We start from the raw sequence: 11,763 nt of genomic DNA, 5'->3' as shown, positions 1-11,763 counted from the left end.
GACGCAGGATGTGTTTCACAAACAAAGAAGCTAACGTCTTGGCGTTAGGTAGCTTCTTAAGGGGCACAAAGTGGCACATCTTGCTGAAGCGGTCGACTACCACCCACACCACCGACTTGCCCTGAGATGGAGGCAAATCGGTGATAAAATCCATGGAGATATGGGTCCAAGGTCTCTGGGGAATGGGCAAGGGACGTAGTAGGCCCGCAGGTCGGGACCTAGGGGTCTTGGACCTAGCGCAAACCTCACAAGCGGCGACGTAAGCCCTAACATCTTTAGGCAACCCAGGCCACCAATAGTTTCTGGTAATGAGGTGTTTGGTGCCCAAGATGCCAGGATGACCAGATAGAGCGGAGTCATGGTTTTCCCTGAGTACCCTCAGCCGGTATTGCAGGGGAACAAACAGTTTGTCCCCAGGGACGTTCCCGGGAGCTGCACCCTGATCAGCCGCGATATCAGAAGCTAAATCAGAATCCGTGGCAGAGACGATTATACCAGGGGGTAAAATACAAGCGGGATCCTTCTCGGAAGGAGGATTGGCCATGAAACTACGTGACAGAGCATCAGCCTTAATATTCTTGGACCCAGCCCTATAGGTAACCAAGAAATTAAATCTGGTAAAGAATAGTGCCCACCGAGCTTGTCTAGGATTAAGCCTCCGGGCCGATTCTAGGAAAACCAGATTCTTGTGATCCGTAAGGACCGTTACCTGGTGTCTGGCCCCCTCCAGGAAGTGCCGCCACTCCTCAAAAGCCCATTTAATGGCTAGAAGTTCGCGGTTGCCAATATCATAGTTACTCTCCGTGGGCGAAAACTTCCTAGAGAAGTAAGCACAGGGGCGGAGATGGGTGAGGGAGCTGGTACCCTGGGACAAGACGGCCCCCACTCCCACCTCGGAAGCGTCAACCTCCACAATAAATGGCTCCTCTTGGTTGGGCTGAATCAGCACGGGGGCCGAGATAAAGCACTTCTTGAGAGTCTCAAAGGCCTGGACGGCCTCAGGGGGCCAATGGAGGACATCAGCACCCTTGCGGGTAAGGTCCGTAAGAGGCTTAGCGACGACCGAGAAGTTGGCAATAAATCTCCTGTAATAGTTGGCGAACCCTAAAAAACACTGTAACGCCTTAAGGGAGGCAGGTTGGACCCATTCCGCCACAGCTTGAACCTTGGCAGGGTCCATGCGGAATTCATGAGGAGTGAGGATTTGCCCTAAAAATGGTATCTCCTGTACCCCAAAGACACATTTTTCAGTCTTAGCAAACAGATTATTCTCCCGAAGGACCTGGAGCACCTTCCTGACATGCTCCACGTGAGAGGACCAGTCCTTGGAAAACACCAGTATGTCATCAAGGTACACAACAAGAAAATTACCCAGGTACTCTCTCAGGATTTCATTAATAAAATTCTGGAAGACAGCAGGGGCGTTACACAACCCAAAGGGCATGACCAGGTATTCGAAATGACCCTCGGGTGTGTTGAACGCAGTTTTCCACTCATCCCCCTCTTTGATGCGGATAAGGTTATATGCCCCCCGTAGATCGAACTTAGAAAACCATTGGGCTCCCTGAACCTGATTAAAAAGATCCGGAATCAAAGGAAGTGGGTACTGGTTCCTTACAGTGACCTTATTCAGGTTACGATAATCAATGCACGGCCTAAGACCACCATCCTTCTTCCCCACGAAGAAGAAGCCAGCACCTACAGGAGAAGTCGAGGGGCGAATGAAACCCTTGGCCAGGCATTCCTGGATATACACCCTCATGGCTTCACGTTCAGGACATGAAAGATTAAATATCCTACCTTTAGGAAGCTTGGCACCAGGCACCAAATCGATAGCGCAATCGTAATCTCTATGGGGGGGCAACACCTCGGAGGCCTCCTTAGAAAACACATCGGCGAAGTCCTGAACGAACTCAGGAAGCGTGTTTACCTCCTCCCGGGGAGAAATAGAGTTAACAGAAAGACATGACATAAGACATTCATTACCCCATTTGGTGAGATCCCCAGTATTCCAATCAAACGTGGGATTATGCAACTGCAACCAGGGAAGACCTAATACCAGATCAGACGATAATCCCTGCATCACCAGTACAGAGCACTGCTCCAAATGCATGGAGCCAACCAGGAGTTCAAAAACAGGAGTATGCTGAGTAAAATAACCATTAGCAAGGGGAGTAGAGTCGATTCCTACTACAGGGATAGGATAAGGTAAATCAATACAAGGCATCTTTAGAGACATAGCAAATTCCACAGACATGATATTAGCAGATGAGCCAGAATCCACGAAAGCACTGCCCGTGGCAGACCGGCCAGCAAACGAGACCTGAAAGGGAAGCAAAATTTTATTGCGTTTCACATTAACGGGAAATACCTGTGCGCCCAAGTGACCTCCCCGATGATCACTTAGGCGCGGAAGTTTTCCGGCTTCTTATTCTTGCGCCTGGGACAGGTGTTCAGTAGATGCTTGTCGTCCCCACAGTAGAAGCAGAGACCGTTCATTCTGCGAAACTCCCTACGTTGTCGAGGGGACATGGAGGCCCCGAGTTGCATAGGTACCTCCGAGTCCTCCGTGGAGGGGCGAGGAGGCGGGACCTCGGGGGGGATCGCAGAAAAGTCAGAGGGGAGCACACTGAAGCGTTCTAGCTGACGTTCCCTGAGACGTCGGTCAAGTCGTACTGCTAGGGCCATAACCTGGTCAAGAGAGTCAGACGAGGGGTAGCTAACCAGCAGATCCTTCAGGGCGTCAGATAATCCTAACCTAAACTGGCACCTTAGGGCCGGATCGTTCCACTGAGAAGCTACGCACCACTTCCTAAAATCAGAACAGTATTCCTCAACCGGTCTCCTACCCTGACGTAAGGTCACCAACTGACTCTCGGCTAAAGCAGTCCTGTCAGTCTCGTCGTAAATGAGTCCGAGGGCAGAGAAAAAACGATCAACAGAGGAAAGTTCAGGGGCGTCAGGAGCCAAGGAGAAGGCCCACTCTTGGGGCCCTTCCTGGAGTCGGGATATGATGATACCCACCCGCTGGTTCTCGGAACCTGAGGAGTGGGGCTTAAGGCGGAAATATAGTCTGCAACTCTCCCGGAAGGAGAGAAACGTCTTACGGTCCCCTGAAAACCGGTCAGGTAACTTGAGGTCGGGTTCTAGAGGTGAGGTGGTGCGCCCAACCCTTTGGGCCAGGGCCTGGACCTGTAGGGAGAGGCCCTGCATCTGCTGGGTCAGGGTCTCAAGGGGGTCCATGATAGCGACAGCGTAGGAGAAATGGTAGACTAGGTAAGGGCTTGTTATTCTGTGATGGCAGGAAGGAGGTGAAGGGAAAGTGAGCCCTAATCTACCCACCGCCCTGTCCCTGCCTACTTGCAACGACCCGCCCTAGGCGACGAGGTACAACTGGGCGGCGGTCCCTACGCTGTCTAAGTGCACAGGAAAACAAACAGGGAACACGCAAGGGAAGGGGCAGTAGCCACGGAACGCCACGAGGAAACGGAGCGGCGAACGAACAGTCAGGACCAGGACGAAGTGAGTAACCCGAGCGGGCACGGAGACAGAAGCAAGCCAGGGGCAAAGCAAAGCAAAGCAAGTCAAGTCAAGGAGAACTGCAGCAAGGCAGAAGCACGGCAGAAGCAGGCTGGAGCAAGCAGCAGTGGGGCCAGGAATCCAAAAGAATAACAAGCAATGAGGAAGAGAAAACTGCAGGTATAAATGGACAGGGGGCGGAGCTAACTCTGACTGACCAGGCCGCGATAGGCTCTCCCACTCCTGAGCCTGCCACCCTGATTGGTGGGAGCCGGTGTCAGTCTAAGAGGTCTGGCCTCAGGTGTCGACTGATTAACCCTGGGAGTCTCCACAGACGTAGTGCCTGGCAGATCCTTTACACAGCATTTCTCTTCCTCCAAACACGGCGAGTTGAGTTAGTGCCAAAGAGCTCAATTTTAGTCTCATCTGACCACAGCACCTTCTCCCAATCACTCTCAGAATCATCCATTTTAATCCATTACGGCATAATGTGTTACCAATGGTTTTCTTGGTGACTGTGGTCCCAGCTGCCTTGAGATCATTAACAAGTTCCCCCCGTGTAGTTTTCGGCTGAGCTCTTACCTTCCTCAGGATCAAGGATACCCCACGAGGTGAGATTTTGCATGGAGCCCCAGATCGATGTAGATTGACAGTCATTAAGTATTTGATCCCTTTGGCAAACAAGACTTAATACTTGGTGGCAAAACCCTTGTTGGCAAGCACAGCAGTCAGACGTTTTTTGTAGTTGATGATGAGGTTTGCACACATGTTAGATGGAATTTTGGCCCACTCCTCTTTGCAGATCATCTGTAAATCATTAAGATTTCGAGGCTGTCGCTTGGCAACTCGGATCTTCAGCTCCCTCCATAAGTTTTCGATGGGATTAAGGTCTGGAGACTGGCTAGGCCACTCCATGACCTTAATGTGCTTCTTTTTCAGCCACTCCTTTGTTGCCTTGGCTGTATGTTTCGGGTCATTGTCGTGCTGGAAGATCCAGCCACGAGCCATTTTTTATGGCATAATGTTTCCACCTCCATGCTTGACAGTGGGGACGGTGTTCTTTGGGTTATAGGCAGCATTTCTCTTCCTCCAAACACGGCGAGTTGAGTTAATGCCAAAGAGCTCAATTTTAGTCTCATCTGACCACAGCACCTTCTCCCAATCACTCTCAGAATCATCCAGATGTTCATTTGCAAACTTCAGACGGGCCTGTACATGTGCCTTCTTGAGCAGGGGGACCTTGCGGGCACTGCAGGATTTTAATCCATTACGGCATAATGTGTTACCAATGGTTTTCTTGGTGACTGTGGTCCCAGCTGCCTTGAGATCATTAACAAGTTCCCCCCGTGTAGTTTTCGGCTGAGCTCTTACCTTCCTCAGGATCGAGGATACCCCACGAGGTGAGATTTTGCATGGAGCTCCAGATCGATGTAGATTGACAGTCATTTTGTATGTCTTCCATTTTCTTACTATTGCACCAAGAGTTGTCTCCTTCTCACCCAGCGTCTTACTTATGGTTTTGTAGCCTATTCCAGCCTTGTGCAGGTCTATGATCTTGTCCCTGACATCCTTAGAAAGCTCTTTGGTCTTGCCCATGGTCTTGCCCACTGATTAATTGAGTCTGTGGACAGGAGTCTTTTATACAGGTGACCATGTAAGACAGCTGTCTTTAATCAAGGCACCAAGTTGATTTGGAGCGTGTAACTGGTCTGGAGGAGGCTGAACTCTTAATGGTTGGTAGGGGATCAAATACTTATTTCTCTGTGCACAATGCAAATAAATATATATAATTTTGACTATGTGATTTTCTGTTTTTTTTTTTAAATATAATCTATCTCTCACTGGTAAAATTAACCTAGCCTAAAAATTCTAGACTGTTCATGACTTTGACAGTGGGCAAACTTACAAAATCAGCAAGGGATCAAATACTTATTTCCTTCACTGTATTACTGTATAATAACACCTTACCCATAGATGAATGATGTGCTGTCTGGCGTCACACCCGACGCACGTTTCAGCTGAAAGCCTTCATCTGGTGGTCATCTGCACCATAAATGTACGGTTTGGTGCCAAGGAGTTATTGATGGACACTGTTGGCATTAATAATGGTGGACATACTGCTGACACTATTAATAATGGGGTAAACTGTGCTGGCACAATGGGAAGGGCATTCTGGTGTCACTTTATATAATGGAATGGACAGCACTAATAATAAAATATATTTTAAGCCCTTACTTCCATCCTACCTCCTATGTAATAATGAGCGCTTTCCTTTACTGCAGAGGAAAGCGCTTATAGGTTAATCCAGGCTTCTGTCACACAGTTTGACGCTTTATCTGTATTACAGGCGCCATTCATTAACCAATGAGCACATTCCTTTACTACAGGGAAAAGCGCTAATTGTTTATTGCAGGCTCCTGTCACACAGACATAGTCTGTAACTGTAGGATAGGAGCTTGTGATAACCAATGAGCATTTTTCTGTACAATGAAGACAAGCGCTCATTATTTACTGAGTGGCGCTAATCACACAATTACAGGCGATGTCTGTGTGTCAGGCGCCATTTAGTAACCAATGAGCTCTTTCCCCTGTAGTGAAGGAAATTCCTCATTGGTTACTGAATGTCGCCTGTCACACAGACATCGCCTGTAACTGTGTGCTAGGGGTCTATATTAACCAATGAACAAATTAACACAAAAAACGCTCCATAGTGCAGTAAAAAAGAGAAGGGTAAGAAAATTCACTGGGCGGACCGAGACGCACTCACCAAACAGAGTTGTGCAAAACAGCAGGCACAACTCTGGAATGCGTGTATAGGAATATCCTCGGCCCTCCGATCAGTGTGGTTGCTGCTCCGCGTGCAGAACTCTATCCCGAGATCTTTAACGATATAACTCCAAGCAGAAGAAAAATGCGGGATCCACTTGGGTGCCATCAAAATGAGAAGGACTGGAGTAAATACTAAAAAGGATGATTTAATGAACGTATAACGTGTTTCAAGGTCGATCTGACCTCTTCTTCAGGTACACACAAATGTTCCCAAACACCACAACCGCACAGTGCCGGAAGTGATGTCAATTATTTAAAACGTTCAAAAATATTAAATTATAAAAGATGTATAGTCCACAAAACAGCAGGTATGATGATATTATATGTAATATAACACATACATACAAATGTAAGTAAAAACATGTTTAATAGAAAATGTATTCAAATTTATTTCAATTTATTTCAATTTATCAGTGCGCTGCAAACTCGGAAATGGATCAAAGGAAAAGGGAGGAAAGAAGGGAAAGAGAGGGAGGAGAGAAAGAAGGAAAAAGGAAAGAGAAGATGGGGTGGAAAGAGGCTAAAGGGGCAAAACATGAGAGAAATGAAAACCCAACCAGTGCAGCAAACAAGAGGGTCACCTCTAATCAATAAAGGCATATCGAAAAATCACGTGCCAATTGCAATGCCAAAGTAAAGTTATATTGATAAATATATATTTCTTTTTACATTTATTTGAGGCCTCCACCTTTAGGGCGGGTTCACACATAGCGGAATTTCACTTAAATTCCGCTGCGGACACTCCGCAGCGTTAATCCGCAGCGGAGCCGTTTCTCCATTGACTTTCACTTTAATTTAGCAGTGTTCGTTTACACGATGCGTACAATTCCGCTGCGGAGCATAGGCTGCGGAGCGGAATTTGGTGTCCGCAGCATGCTCTGTCTGTTGCGGAGCAGTGGCGGACTCATGGCGGAATTTCTCCATTGACTTCAATGGAGATTCAAAGTTCCGCAATGAAGTCCGCAGCTGTCATGCACATGTCATGTGTGCTGCGGATGCGTCTTGCTTTTTTAACTTGACATTTCTTCATTCTGGCTGGACCTATGTATTTCTAGGTCTACAGCCAGACTGAGGAAGTCAATGGGGCTCCCGTAATGACGGGAGCGTTGCTAGGAGACGTCAGTAAATAGTCACTGTCCAGGGTGCTGAAAGAGTTAAGCGATCGGCAGTAACTGTTTCTGCACCCGGGACAGTGACTACCGATCTCAATATACATGTATCTGTAAAAAAATATATAAGTTCATACTTACCGAGAACTCCCTGGGTCTGTCTCCAGTCCGGCCTCCCAGGATGACGATTCAGTGTAAGTGACGGCTGCAGCCAATCACAGGCCAAGCACAGGCTGCAGCGGTCACATGGACTGGCGCGTCATCCAGGGAGGTCGGGCTGGATGCCGAAAGAGGGACGCGTCACCAAGACAACGGCCGGTAAGTATGAAAGTCGTTTACTTTCACTAGGGAAAGTGCTGTCCCTTCTCTCTATCCTGCACTGATAGGGAGAAGGGAAGCACTTTTCCCGCAGTCCGCAGCAGCTAGTCCGCATCAATGTACTGCACATTTTGTGCAGATCCGCAGCAGAATCTGCAACGCAGATTCTGTGCGGCATGGATGCGGACAGTTGCGGAGGAATTCCGCCATGTGTGGTCATGCCCTTATGGACAGCAACGCAGATTTGTTTTGCAGTAAAGGAAAGTTCTCCTTGGTTAATACAACACCAAACAAAAGAAAAATGCCGGATTCATTGGGTGCCAATTTTCGATGCCAAAGTGAATTTATATTGATAAATATATATTTATTTTTTATCAATATAAATTCACTTTGGCATCGCATTTGACACCCAATTTTTCTAATGGTGCCGGGTGGATCCTGCATTTTTCCATTTGCTTGGTGTTATATTGATCAATGAGCACTTTCCTTTACTGCAAAACAAATCTGCATTGCTGTCCAACAAGATGGAGGCCTCAACTAGCCGGTTGTGCATCCTTGCTATAAAATGTCAATGTTATCGTTTTATCTGCTATTTAATTCACTGTTATATTTATATAAAATGTAAGTATGATACTATGACGGCTCTAACTCCAAATATATTGTTCTGTTTGGCCACGTTCAGACGTTCAGATGTGGCGAATTGGTGAAAATGGTGCAGATTCGGGGAAATTACGCAACGAATCTGCAGCAACATTTGCAGATCCATTTGGAATTTTGAGGCAGATTTTCATCTGCCTGCACGCCGTTTTCCGCATTTTTCGCTTGCGCCCATTGAGTGCCACGGGCAAAAACGCCGCAAAATACGCTTTCTCTTCCTCCCATTGATGTCAATGGGTGGTCAGAGGCGTAAACGCCTGAAGATAGGGCATGTCGCTTCTTTTTACCACAAGCGCTTTCTACCACGAGCGGTAAAAAAACACGTCCGCCTCCCATTGAAATCAATGGGAGGCATGTTTGGACGTTTTCTTGGCACATTTTCCGACGAGGTTTCCGTGTCAAAAAACGTGTCAAAAAAAATCTGCCTGCAAAAAACTCTGTGTGAACTCAGAGGGCCAGTTTACATGGAGTTTTTTTACACGTTTTTTGACGCGGAAACCGCGTCGGAAAACGCGCCAGAAAACAGCCGAAAATTCCACCCATTGATTTCAATGGGAGGCGGAGGAATTTTTTTCCCGCGAGCGGAAAAACCGTCTCGCGGGAGAAAGCAGCAACATGCCCTATCTTCTGGCGTTTACGTCTCTGACCTTCCATTGACATCAATGGGAGGCAGAGAAGGCGTATTTCGCAGCGTAAAAATGGCGTGCAGGCAGATCAAAATCTGCCTCAAAATTTCAGACGGAATTTTAAAGCAGAATTTTCTGCCTGCTAAAATCTCTGTGTGAACAGGGCCTACGGCATATGATATTGTATAAATGAACAATATTTATATAGCGTCAACATTTTCCACAGTGCTTTCAAATAACAATGAAAATCAAAACAAATGAATAAACAATATAACAAAAGGAGAGATGTCCCCACCCACAAGAACTTACAATCTAAATAAGAGTTTATTTATGGTCAGATATACACGCACACACACACACACACACACACACACACGCACACACACGCGCACACGCACACGCACACTGTAGTATTTTTATTTCCATATCATGTATACCATTAGAAAAGTTTTTATCTGTTCTGACAGCTCATGGCTGACAAGTAGTTAACGCATTTTCCTTACAGAAAACCCCATAGCAAGCAGGAGGCAGAGAACAGTTCTCAGATCAATGCTCAGTTTGGGGAATTAAAAACCACTCCACTAAAAGCAGTTGGAAAATTTCTAACCCATATGTCACCTCAGTGTTTTAAATAATTATATTTGCATGCAGGGAGTGATTCATAAATATGTCAGGCTGGTGAAATATAGGCAGGCATTTCAAACTTTCTATTTAAAAAACATGAATTATGGCCACGAAAAATGTGTTCCCATTTAAGGGTGATACGAAGTATTTGGAGTCTAGTACAGAGACCAATCCATCATGCAGACAATAAAGAGACTTTCTGCCTGACGCAGGAAATTTATGGCTGCCCTTCTCTGCCCTAATAACTCAGGCATTGTGTCAAGAGCTGACAGGCTCTGCGGAAAAACAGCTACCCTGTTATCAATCAAGAGGGCCTTTTACATTTTTAGCAAAACTCTGATCACCCATACACCCTTTTAATGTATATATTACATCATTATAGATCATTCTGCACTTTTACTGCACCTCACTCATATGATAAATGGCTGTGGAGGGCTGCTGATGAGTGTGGAGATAAATTACTGTGCCTCCACTAATGATCCTCAAGAGGAAAAAATGCCTGTATGCAAAGTGACATTCATTACATGTGTATGTGGGCGGGTACACCATATAGACACACAAGTATGGATGCAGGGTAGCCTGTAAGATTAGGGTAAGTAGGTCTTAAAGGAACCAAAAAGCCCCTTCACTCTAGTACTGCAAAAAAAATAAAAAATACTGCAAGGCCTTCTTAAAACTGAAGGTATTTATATAGATTATTTCAATTGCATATCCAAATACTAACAGGCTTGTGTATGGTCAGTGGGCAGTCACATGCTAGCATGCACGAAGACATACAAGTTTAAAGAAGCACTAATTATATATATTTGTGAAGATTTGTATATATGTGTGTGTGTGTGTGTGTGTGTGTGTGTATATATATATACATACACACACACACACACACACACACACACACACACACACACACACACACACACACACATACATATATACAAATCTTCACAAATGTTTCTAGAGGTTCTCAGAACGAGTAGTAAGCATGGAAGCAGGGATTTTTCTAGACTCCATGTCTGTAATCTCCTTGAATAGCACTATATACAGCCAGAAATGGCTGTTTACAGAGAACAATAGCTCATAGGAACATTCCAATATTTTTCAGCATTGGAAAGATAATTCTAAAAAGTACATACATACATGGAGATTGCAATTAAAATAGTCAGACAGTTGTTGAATAAATGGTGCTCTCTGTAAGTAACTGCCATCAAACAGAAATTATGGTAATGATGGAGCATATTTCCATTGTTCAGAAACTGATTATTTTGGTTCCATTACTGTTATAATAATTACATCAATCATCTATGACCATCTAAGTAGAAACTTCAGTGTTATTGTTCATAAAAAAAGCAATAAAAAACAAAAAGTGTATTAATATAAATTTCAGTATAAATCCGTAGAAAATGTAGACTATAAAATATAATACTCTGTATATTCATTATATAACATACTGTTGACAACACAAACATTATATACCATTAATTGTATACTCAGTATATGGTATCTAACCATAGTATACATATTGTATCCACTAGATATATAATTTTCACATATTATATACACTTACTTTACAACAAATATTGAATGCACTAGATATTCAACGTTATATACATTTAAAACACATATACTCAACATAGTTTTAAATATTTATTATGAATTTAATATCCAACATATATACACATTTTAATAATTTGGGATAATACAACATGTAGTATGCAACATGTAATATACAACATCTAAAATATGGAAACAGTTAGGGTATATATATCTATATATATATCTATATATATATATACATATATATATATATATATATATATATATATATATATATATATATATATATATATATATATATATGCATATTAACAACATATGTACAACAAAGCATTAACTTAATATCTGGCATGTCCAAAATAATGTAGGTATGGTAAGCTAAATAAACAACATGATATTTAATACAGAATTCTCATACAACACATATACATAATAGAATAAAGTATATAAAATACATGAACTATATACAACATATAGTATAATCCCTTTAAAGCTGTACATAGTATCATTTGCACGTTGAATAATGA

At 44.2% G+C, this 11,763-nt stretch overlaps 1 long non-coding RNA gene across 1 annotated transcript in view; it reads right to left on the bottom strand.

Annotated features, from left to right (window-relative positions):
- Positions 1–11,562: 11,562 nt before the first annotated feature.
- The window catches only part of LOC142663966 (uncharacterized), a 4,379-nt gene continuing 4,178 nt past the window's right edge, over positions 11,563–11,763 (bottom strand). Inside the window, exon 4 of the long non-coding RNA XR_012851170.1 lies at positions 11,563–11,763. This exon is cut by the window's right edge and continues 382 nt beyond it. This is a non-coding gene — a long non-coding RNA (uncharacterized LOC142663966).

The sequence above is a fragment of the Rhinoderma darwinii genome, chromosome 11 (genome assembly GCF_050947455.1).
Source record: "Rhinoderma darwinii isolate aRhiDar2 chromosome 11, aRhiDar2.hap1, whole genome shotgun sequence".
Taxonomy (NCBI): domain Eukaryota; kingdom Metazoa; phylum Chordata; class Amphibia; order Anura; family Rhinodermatidae; genus Rhinoderma; species Rhinoderma darwinii.
This window is presented reverse-complemented; position numbering and strand designations above follow the sequence as displayed.